Source organism: Haliotis rubra, unplaced genomic scaffold (genome assembly GCF_003918875.1).
Source record: "Haliotis rubra isolate DU_JTF1 unplaced genomic scaffold, ASM391887v1 Scf71, whole genome shotgun sequence".
NCBI lineage: Eukaryota > Metazoa > Mollusca > Gastropoda > Lepetellida > Haliotidae > Haliotis > Haliotis rubra.
Window position 1 is genome coordinate 2,300,071 of NW_025767424.1, and position 9,448 is coordinate 2,309,518.

The window sequence follows — 9,448 nt, forward strand, 5'->3', positions numbered from 1 at the left end:
AGTAGTTTTGTCATTGATTTTGAAAGGCGGCATGAATAATCCAAGTAGAAAAGAGATCTGAGGGTTTAATATTCGGTGTAATGGCTTACACATACTGATTATCAATATTTCGTTCAAATTATTATCGTGGCAAATTCTCGGGGAAAAAATGTGTCTTTGGTTACAGGCAGAATGTCCATGGAATATGTAACAGTATATTAATGAACAGACAGGACAGGACAATCGGGATACAATCGTGTGTCCTTCTTCGCCAAATCACAGTCTGCAAGAAAATACTTTATCCCGTTTCAATATGTTATTATGGTTATTCTTATGGTAATCATCGTACAGATACTTACGGTTTCAAGTTTTCTGTCTTCCCGTCTACAACAGCAGTCTCATGATGAGAGCTATTTAACATCCCAACCAAACCTTAGCTAAGTGGTTTTCTTCTGTGGAAAGGGGCAGTGGGGTAGCCTAGTGGTTAAAGCGTTCGCTCGTCACGCCGTAGACCCGGGTTCGAGTCCCACATAAATATACTGTGTGAAGCCCATTTCTGGTGTGCCCCCGCCGTGATATTACTGGAATACTGCTAAAAGCGGCGTAAAACTAAACTCACTCACTCATACTTCTTTGAAAAAAATATTTAGATGGTTTCATATTGACATGATGATTCCACTTCTGTCGTAGCTCTCCATGTGTTCTCTATCAATTCGTGTCTCAGTTTCAAGACCAATGAAGCCGTCATACGGTTTATACCTTGTCTGCTATTGATTAGGGCTGCGCAATATAACCGGTTTACCGGTATTTATCGGTTCAGACATGAAAACGATACGTATTGCGATACGCTGGTTGAAAACCGGTATTTTGACTTGCATTCGGAAAACTTCGTAACACTCGGAAATCTTCGGATATGTCCTTGTTTCATTTGTGCCAAATATTCTTCACATTATTATTTTATCAAGATTAAAAGTTGTTATTAAAGCTTAATCAAGCATAGTGATTTTGTTGTGTTTTTGCTCTATAAATCAAGCATAAACTCGCTTATAAGTAGTTTTTTGTTTAAAAAATACTTCATGCAATATATTGCAATACATATCGCAATACATGCTTTCGCATCGCAATATATTGCAAATTCTGTGCAATACCCACCCCTACTATTGATAAGAGGGCACCGTTGGTCCCGTTGTGTACGGCGCCGCTTTTTGCTGTGCAGAGTTGCGTCCCCTGTGTTCGCCATGCTTGTGGGTTTGATTCCATGGTCGCTCCGATTGATTTCACGCTGGTCGTATCACGCGGCTCACCAAAGTTGTGAACAACTGAGGCCTACGTCACCTTGGTCTTTACTCTCACATTCAGCTTCACGCTGTGAGAAAACCGGAACGCTGTTCAAACCATTGTTAAACCTGAGTAATTCATTACATTGATAATACACTGGCCTCTGCAAACGTAACTGTACAAACATACCTGTCAGTACTGTTGCTACTTACTACTACTACTACTACTACTACTACTACTGCTGCTGCTGCTACTACTATTACTACTGCTACCACTACTACTACTACTACTTTACTGCTGCTGCTGCTGTTACTATTACTACTGCTACCACTACTGCATACTATTTCTGCTGCTACTACTACTACTACTACTACAACAACAACTACTACTACTACTACTGCTGCTATTACTATTACTGCTGCCACCACTGCTGCATACTATTTCTGCTACTACTACTACACTACTACTGCTGCTGCTGCCACTGCACTCTGCTACTACCGCTTCTACTTTCACTACTTCTTCTGCTGCTGCTGCTGCTACTACTACCACTACTACTCACTACTACTGCTGCTGCCACTACTGCTACTACTGCTGCTGCCACCACTATTACCACTGCCACCACCACTACACCCATTTCTGCTACTACTACCACTACTACCACTACCACTGCTACTACTCTGCCACCACTGCTTCTACTCACTACTCACCACTGCTGCTGCTACTACTCACTACCACTGCTGCTACTGCACTGGTACCACTGCTACCACTACTACACTTCCCTATGCCGCCACCACCACTGCCGCTGCCGGCTACTCTGCTCTCACTTTACCACTACTACTCCACTAACCACTGCCACTGCTGCTGCCACCACCACTCACCGGGTTGCTGCTTCCACTCTGCTCTGACTCACCACCGCTGCTGCCACACCACTCACCACCACCACACCGCTGCCACCACCACCACCAATCACTACTACTGCTAGGTTGCCACTACCTGCCACCACTGCCACCACCACCACCACCGGCCTGTTGCCACTACTACTACTGCTGCCGCCACACACACTACACCACTGGCTGGCTGCTACTACTACTCACTCACTCACCGCTGGCTGCCACCACCACTCACTGCTTTCACCACCACCACTTCCCCATACCACCACTACCTTCACTTCTACCACTTGCCTCCACCACTTTCCACCACTCCACCACCACTGCCGCTGCCACTACTCACTGCACACACCAGCTGCCTGCCACCACCACCACTACACCACTACCATTCCCTGCTGCTTCCACTACCACTACTACTACTTCTGCCACTACCGCTTCTACTACTCACCACCGCTGCCGCTGCTACTACCACTCACCACATACCACTCTGCTGCTACTACTACTACTACTACTACTACTGCTACTGCTACCACTACTACTACTACTACTACTACTACTACTGCTACTGCTACTACTGCTGCTGCTGCTGCTGCTACTACTACTACTACTGCTGCTGCTACCACTACCGCTGATGGCGGTGCTACTACATACTACATCTGCTACCACCGCAAAACTGGTGCCTCTACAGACTATTTCCAGTTACTTCTACTGCTGCAGGTGCCACTACATACTGTTACTGCTGTTTTTGCTACCACTACTACTACTGCTGTTAGTGGGTGCTACTACTACTATTACTACTGCTGTTAGTGGGTGCTACTACTACTACTGCTATGAGTGGGTGCTACCACTACTACTACTACCGCTGTTAGTGGGTGCTACTACTACTACTGCTGTTAGTGGGTGCTACTACTACTACTATTACTACTACTACTATTACTACTACTACTACTGTTAGTGGGTGCTACTACTACTACTACCACCACCACTTCGACTATTGCTGCTGCTACTGCTACCAATGCTACCTGGTTTGTGCTACTAAATGCCTTCTTCTGCTGCTACTACTACTACTACTACTACTGCTACTGGTACTACTACTATTACTATTGCTACTACTTACTACTACTGCTACTGCTGCTACTACTACTACTACTTGCTACAGCTGCTGCTACTAATACCACTGCTACTTGCTACTATTGCTACTGCTACTACTACTGCTACTGCTACTACTTCACTGCTGCTGCTGGTGCTACCAGATACTTTTGCTGGTGTTACTACTACTTCTTCTCCTGCTGCTACTGCTGCTGCTACTACTACTACTGTTGCTACTACTACTACTACTGCTGCTGCTGCTGCTGGTGCTACTAGATACTTTTGCTGGTACTACTGCTGCTTCTACTACTACTACTGATGCTGCTGCTACTACTACTACTACTGCTGCTGTTGCTGCTACTACTACTACTGCTTCTACTACTGCCGCCGCTGCTGCTACTACTACTAATATTACTATTGCTACTCACTGCTACTCCTACTGATGCTACTACTACTACTGTTGCTACTACCACTGCTGGCGCTACTACAAACTACTGGTGCTACTACAATCTACTACTACTACCGCTGGTGATGGTGCTGCCTCTGCTACTGTCAGTGTTACCTGAAAACCACTGGTGCTTCCGCTCGCACACTACTTACTTCCATATTGATCAACGCGCTGATAAGCACACATTCAACCTACCCCAATAACGTCTGCCCTTTCCTTTAACACGATCACTTCCATCCTATCCCTACTTTAACTTTACCGCCGCCACCGCAACGTCTTATGCGGCCAATGATAGCACTATCTACTTTCTTCAAACACAACATACATATTGAGAGCATTGTAGGAAGAAAACACCTTGTGTTAAAGTCAAACTAGGAACACACAATGTAAAGGAAACGTAACATAGGCCAGGTTACTCTCCACGTGCCTCTAACGACGGGTTAGTCCCTGGAAATAACACGCCTGGAGAGAGCTCTGATAATGATAATTTTCACGTTTCACGGGTAACGTTTTAAGTTGACAGATCGAGTGAATATACTGATTTCCAGATATAACACTCCGTGGATTGCTGTGATTATATTACATATAATGAACACATACGAGCACAATAATGACACAAGCTGTGGAGAGCGTGCTGGTCAAAGGTCACGGCGTCGATTGACGTTAGATAACGCCACAATGCAACATGGCGCGGGCCAGTCGCGGGTGGTGCTGCCTGTATCATTATGCCATACAGTTCATCTGCTGTGAGCTTGCCTAGTTCATCCAGTACGGAGTGATAGGCACATGGGACGTCATTACGCATTGTTCAGTCTTTTTCACTCGAAGAGGGCGTGAACTTTGATAAGCAAATTTCGCGTTATGGAGTTGTTTAACGTTGCAGTCACCTTTTGTTGAACAGGTTACTTCACAGTGTGTTATCGGACGAAAAATATCTTTTGTGTGTTGACTGCTTACAAAAAGCTAGCGTTGTTTCCCAGTTTCGGCGGTTAATATCTCATAACATCTGTTATGTAATGCAATATTTGATTGGAGCTCATGAATTGATCGCCGTTAAATTCTAAAACTGTCAGAATGGTAAATTACACAGTGGGAAGTTGCACATCATCAATATTTCGTGGTCGCGTTGGAAGCAATGCAACATGACGACTTTGTTATCAGCTGATTATATATATTTTGAGAAACGTCACACCACAAAGCAGCAGAAGTTTTAATGATCAAATACAATACAAACTAATGTGCTACCTTGCCGAAACAAATATGAAGACGGGATCTCCTACCTTTTCTACATGTGTTCCCTTACTTTTTACTCACAGTATACATGTCTATCTTAATTTGTCCACCGAATTTGAAAGGGTCGAACCGCTGATTATCTCCTACTTATAACGCCCAGGACATTCCACATGTGTTATTACATATAACTCAAAACTTTTTAAGAAGTACTTTGTCAAGAACCCAAATAACTTTACTTGTAGCGCCATGAGCATACCAGCTGGCGTGGAAGATTGGCGCGTTACAAATTCACTCATTATTATTATTATTATTATTAAAGCTTCTTTGTTTCAGTGTACAGTTTAATGTGTCGTGATGATGGACTCTTACAGGCAAAAAGATTTTCAAATTGAATAATTATAGATTCAAATTCCACCATACAGTTGTATTCATTATATACCTTCTGGTAAACTGTTGGAGAATTTGTATTTCTATGTCGATATCGACAGTTTTGAAGCGAAAATATTCAAACTATTCATTGTAACGAGCTTGAAGGTGTTTATATTGTTTTGGCACAGCTAGAAGTAGAAATCTGCAATCAGAATTACTTCCCCTGCCAAGTATTCTTTCATGAGAGATTTCCGAACGTCTTTAATCTAAGCATTTCACATGTAGGATTGAAGCTCTTTACCGACCTAGTAAAGCATGGTAGAGTATGGAACAGTTGTTATCGAACGTCTTCTAGTTGAAGCATTTCATACAGAGGATTCAGAAAGCCTTATCAAGATTTTAAACAAGTGTTTTACAGTGAATTACAGTTCCTGATTTTATTTAGAAATAGGGCCATTTGTTTTTAAATATGTTGCACCCATAAGAAGACAAAAACATGAAAACCAGAAATCGAATTCAATTAAGCACAATTACACAACACAGTCTTCAGCCACAAATGTGACAACAGTCGGCGTTGTGTATGCACAGCCGTGTGTTTGCTTGTAATTTATCTGGCGGTAATGTCACAATTAATCAATGAATTAAATATATCATAAAGGATCTCCGTACATTACAATGCGTAATAGAGAAATAGTTATGAAAGTAATCGCATGTCTTTGTGTCAATGAGAATCGTGTTTGTTCATTTAAACACATGTAGGCTTCTCAAAACTGATGAGAGCTGTGAGAGATCTAGCTGGTTCGAAAAGCTGAAGCTGTCATTACAGTTTTCATAACTCATTTTCGAAATGAACCCACATTTATTGCATATGTATTTATATAGTATAACGACTATCAATAGTTTCGATAGTGTAGTTGGGTATCCATTTCACTTTCAATGTTTAACTTGCCAAGGATCATTGTGGCGCATCACTGTCCGTGTCAGTCGCTCTACAGACGGTGGGATAGCGTAGTGGTTAAAGCGTTCGCTCGTCACGCCGAATACCCGGGTTCGATTCCCCACATGCGTACAATGAGTGAAGTCCATTTCTGGTATCTCCCGCCTCGAAATTGCTGGAATATTGCTAAAAGCTGTGTAGAGCTAAACTCACTCACTCGGCCGTTCTACAGGTACTTGCCTACTCGTGCCTCCCAAATGGAGTCATTGACTAAAGTGGATTTGTGTAAATACTATTCCCGAAAAGCAAATTCAAATACATTTTTAATAACAAATGTTTGCTGCTTGTTCAGACCCTTTGCGTACTTAACTATTCGAAAAAGATGGCGTGAACAGGTGTTCATGTTTACACTGTTTTCAACCAATGTGATTTGGAAACACTCGCAACTGTTTTTCGACTCAAAGCGATAAGGCCCGGATGTCGGATGTAAGCGATGAGGCCCCGATGTTGAATGTCAGTGACGAGACTGGCATATTGGATGTAAGTGACGAGGCAAGCATTTTGGATGTAAGTGACGAGGTTTGTATGTTGGATGTAAGTGACGAGGCTAGCATGTTGGATGTAAGTGACGAGGTTTGTGTGTTGGATGATGTAAGTGACGAGGCGATCGTGCTGGATGTAAGTGACGAGGTCTGTATGTTGGATGTTAGTGACGAGGTCTGTATGTTGGATGTTAGTGACGAGACGAGACGTATGTTGGATGTGAGTGATGGGGAGGTCTGTATGTTGGATGTAAGTGATGATAGCTGTATGTTGACTGTTAGTGACGATCGAGACTAGCATGTTGTGATGGGACGACGATCGAGGCTAATATAAGTGGTGACGAGGCGAGCATGTTGGATGTAAGCGACGATCGAGGCCATGTTGGTTGGGTCATTGATGTTGGCTGTAAGTGACGAGGCGATAGCATGTTGGCTGTAAGTGACGACGAGGCGAACATGTTGGCTGTAAGTGACGAGGCGAGCATGTTGGCTGTAAGTGACGATCGAGGCTAGCATGTTGGCTGTAAGTGACGAGGCGAACATGTTGGCTGTAAGGACGAGGCGAACATGTTGACTGTAAGTGACGAGGCGAGCATGTTGGCTGTAAGTGACGATCGAGGCTAGCATGTTGGCTGTAAGTGACGAGGCGCTAGCATGTTGGCTGTAATTGACGAGGCGAGCATGTTGGATGTAAGTGACGAGGCTAGCATGTTGGCTGTAAGTGACGAGGCGAGCATGTTGGCTGTAAGTGACGATCGAGGCTAGCATGTTGGATGTAAGTGACGATCGAGGCATGTTGGCTAAGTGACGAGGTTACGGCGTGACGAGGTTTGTTGGATGATTGATGTAAGTGACGAGGCTAACATGTTGGCTGTAAGTGACGAGGCGAACATGTTGGCTGTAAGTGACTAGGCTGCATGTTGGCTGTAAGTGACGATCGAGGCTGTCATGTTGGCTGTAAGTGACGATCGAGGCTAGCATGTTGGCTGTTACGAGGCGAGGCGAGCATGTTGGATGAAGCGACGATCGAGGCTAGCATGTTGGCTGTAAGTGACGAGGCAAGCGAGTTGAATGTAAGTGACGATCGAGGCTAGCATGTTGACAAGGCTAGCATGTTGGCTATAAGTGACGAGGCGAGCATGTTGGACGGACGAGGCGAGGATTTTGGATGTATGTGATAAGGCGAGATGTTGGATAATTGATGTAACGCCCGAGTATGTTGGATTAAGTGATGAGGCGCAGTGTTGGATGTTAATACGGCGTGTTGTTGGATGATTGATGTAAAGTGACGAGGCTAACATGTTGGATGTAAGTGACTAGGCATGCTGGCTGTAAGTGACGAGGCTAGCATGTTGGCTGTAAGTGACGAGGCTAGCATGTTGGATGTAAGTGACGAGGCTAGCATGTTAGATGAAAGTGATCAGAATGTTGGAGATGAAAATACACTCCGGCGCGAATGGTGGATGTAAGTGATCAGATATGTTTTATGTAAGTATCACACGCGTGTGTTTGATGTACATAATGAGGTGCGGTTGTTTGATGTAAGCGATCACTGATTGAGGGCGAGTAGGGATTGTCGATCATTGCATGAGTTTTTTGGGAAAGAAAGAGGATCAGTACCTGAAAAAAAATGAAACGATATGGAAAAAATCGATGTCGTCTACAAAAAAAACCCGATTATCAATAAATAAATTAAATTGTATGTGCACCTGATTTTCTGTGTCAAATTGTATTATGGTGTGAATGATTTCAAGCAAATATCGCAGTATCGATTACATGGTACAATAACACCAGACACAATAAGAAAATGGACCATTTTTAAATTTTTATTACTTTTTGCTCTAACTGCAAATGAAATATTCAATCCATTAAAACTGCATAAAAAACAACGAGAAACATGAACATTGCATTTTCAGTGTTTTTTGCCAATATCCAGAAAGTAAAATTTCGCAACATTCTCTCAAGATGTTGAATTACGATAATGGCTTCCGACGTCAAAATTGTCTGAGAACCTTCAAACCTTATTAGGACTTCCGTGTTTCTATGCCTTTAACAAGCACGTTGCTACATTTATTAAAGTCTAACTCTCTCAATTTATTCAATAATAGCGAAGAGATGGCAAGCGCTAGGCATGTAGTACAATTCTTGACTACTAGAATACAGAAGTAATCCATTTTGGAAAATAGCACCGTCACCATAACGATCTGCACGATCTGAACGATGCATATATCCGTTTGTTTGATTTTCAATTTCCAGCCAAGTTACATGAATGGAACTTGATCCCGGAACAAAATCTGAAAGCTTATCGTTTTACTGAAAGTACCACACTTGACGTACAACATGGAAGAATTATAAACCCTGGAATCATGCTGACTCGTCACCTAAACTGACACACAAAAAGAAAAAGAACACCTGTTTTGTGGGATTTTTCTCCCCCAAAAGGTAAATGTTTTCAAAAAAGGGTGTTTTGATTGTGACTTACGAGTCGCAGACACCGGAGATATCATGAAAATTATGATTTTGTTGAATCACACGTGCATGATATGCACCAACAGTATAAACCACAATCGATTGAGATTAAAGGTACACATCAAAATGCCAAGACGATCAGCAGCGGAGCGAGAACGAGCTATGGGAATATCGCAGATGAGGGCACCAAACTGTCATATTGCCAGAACGTTCGGCT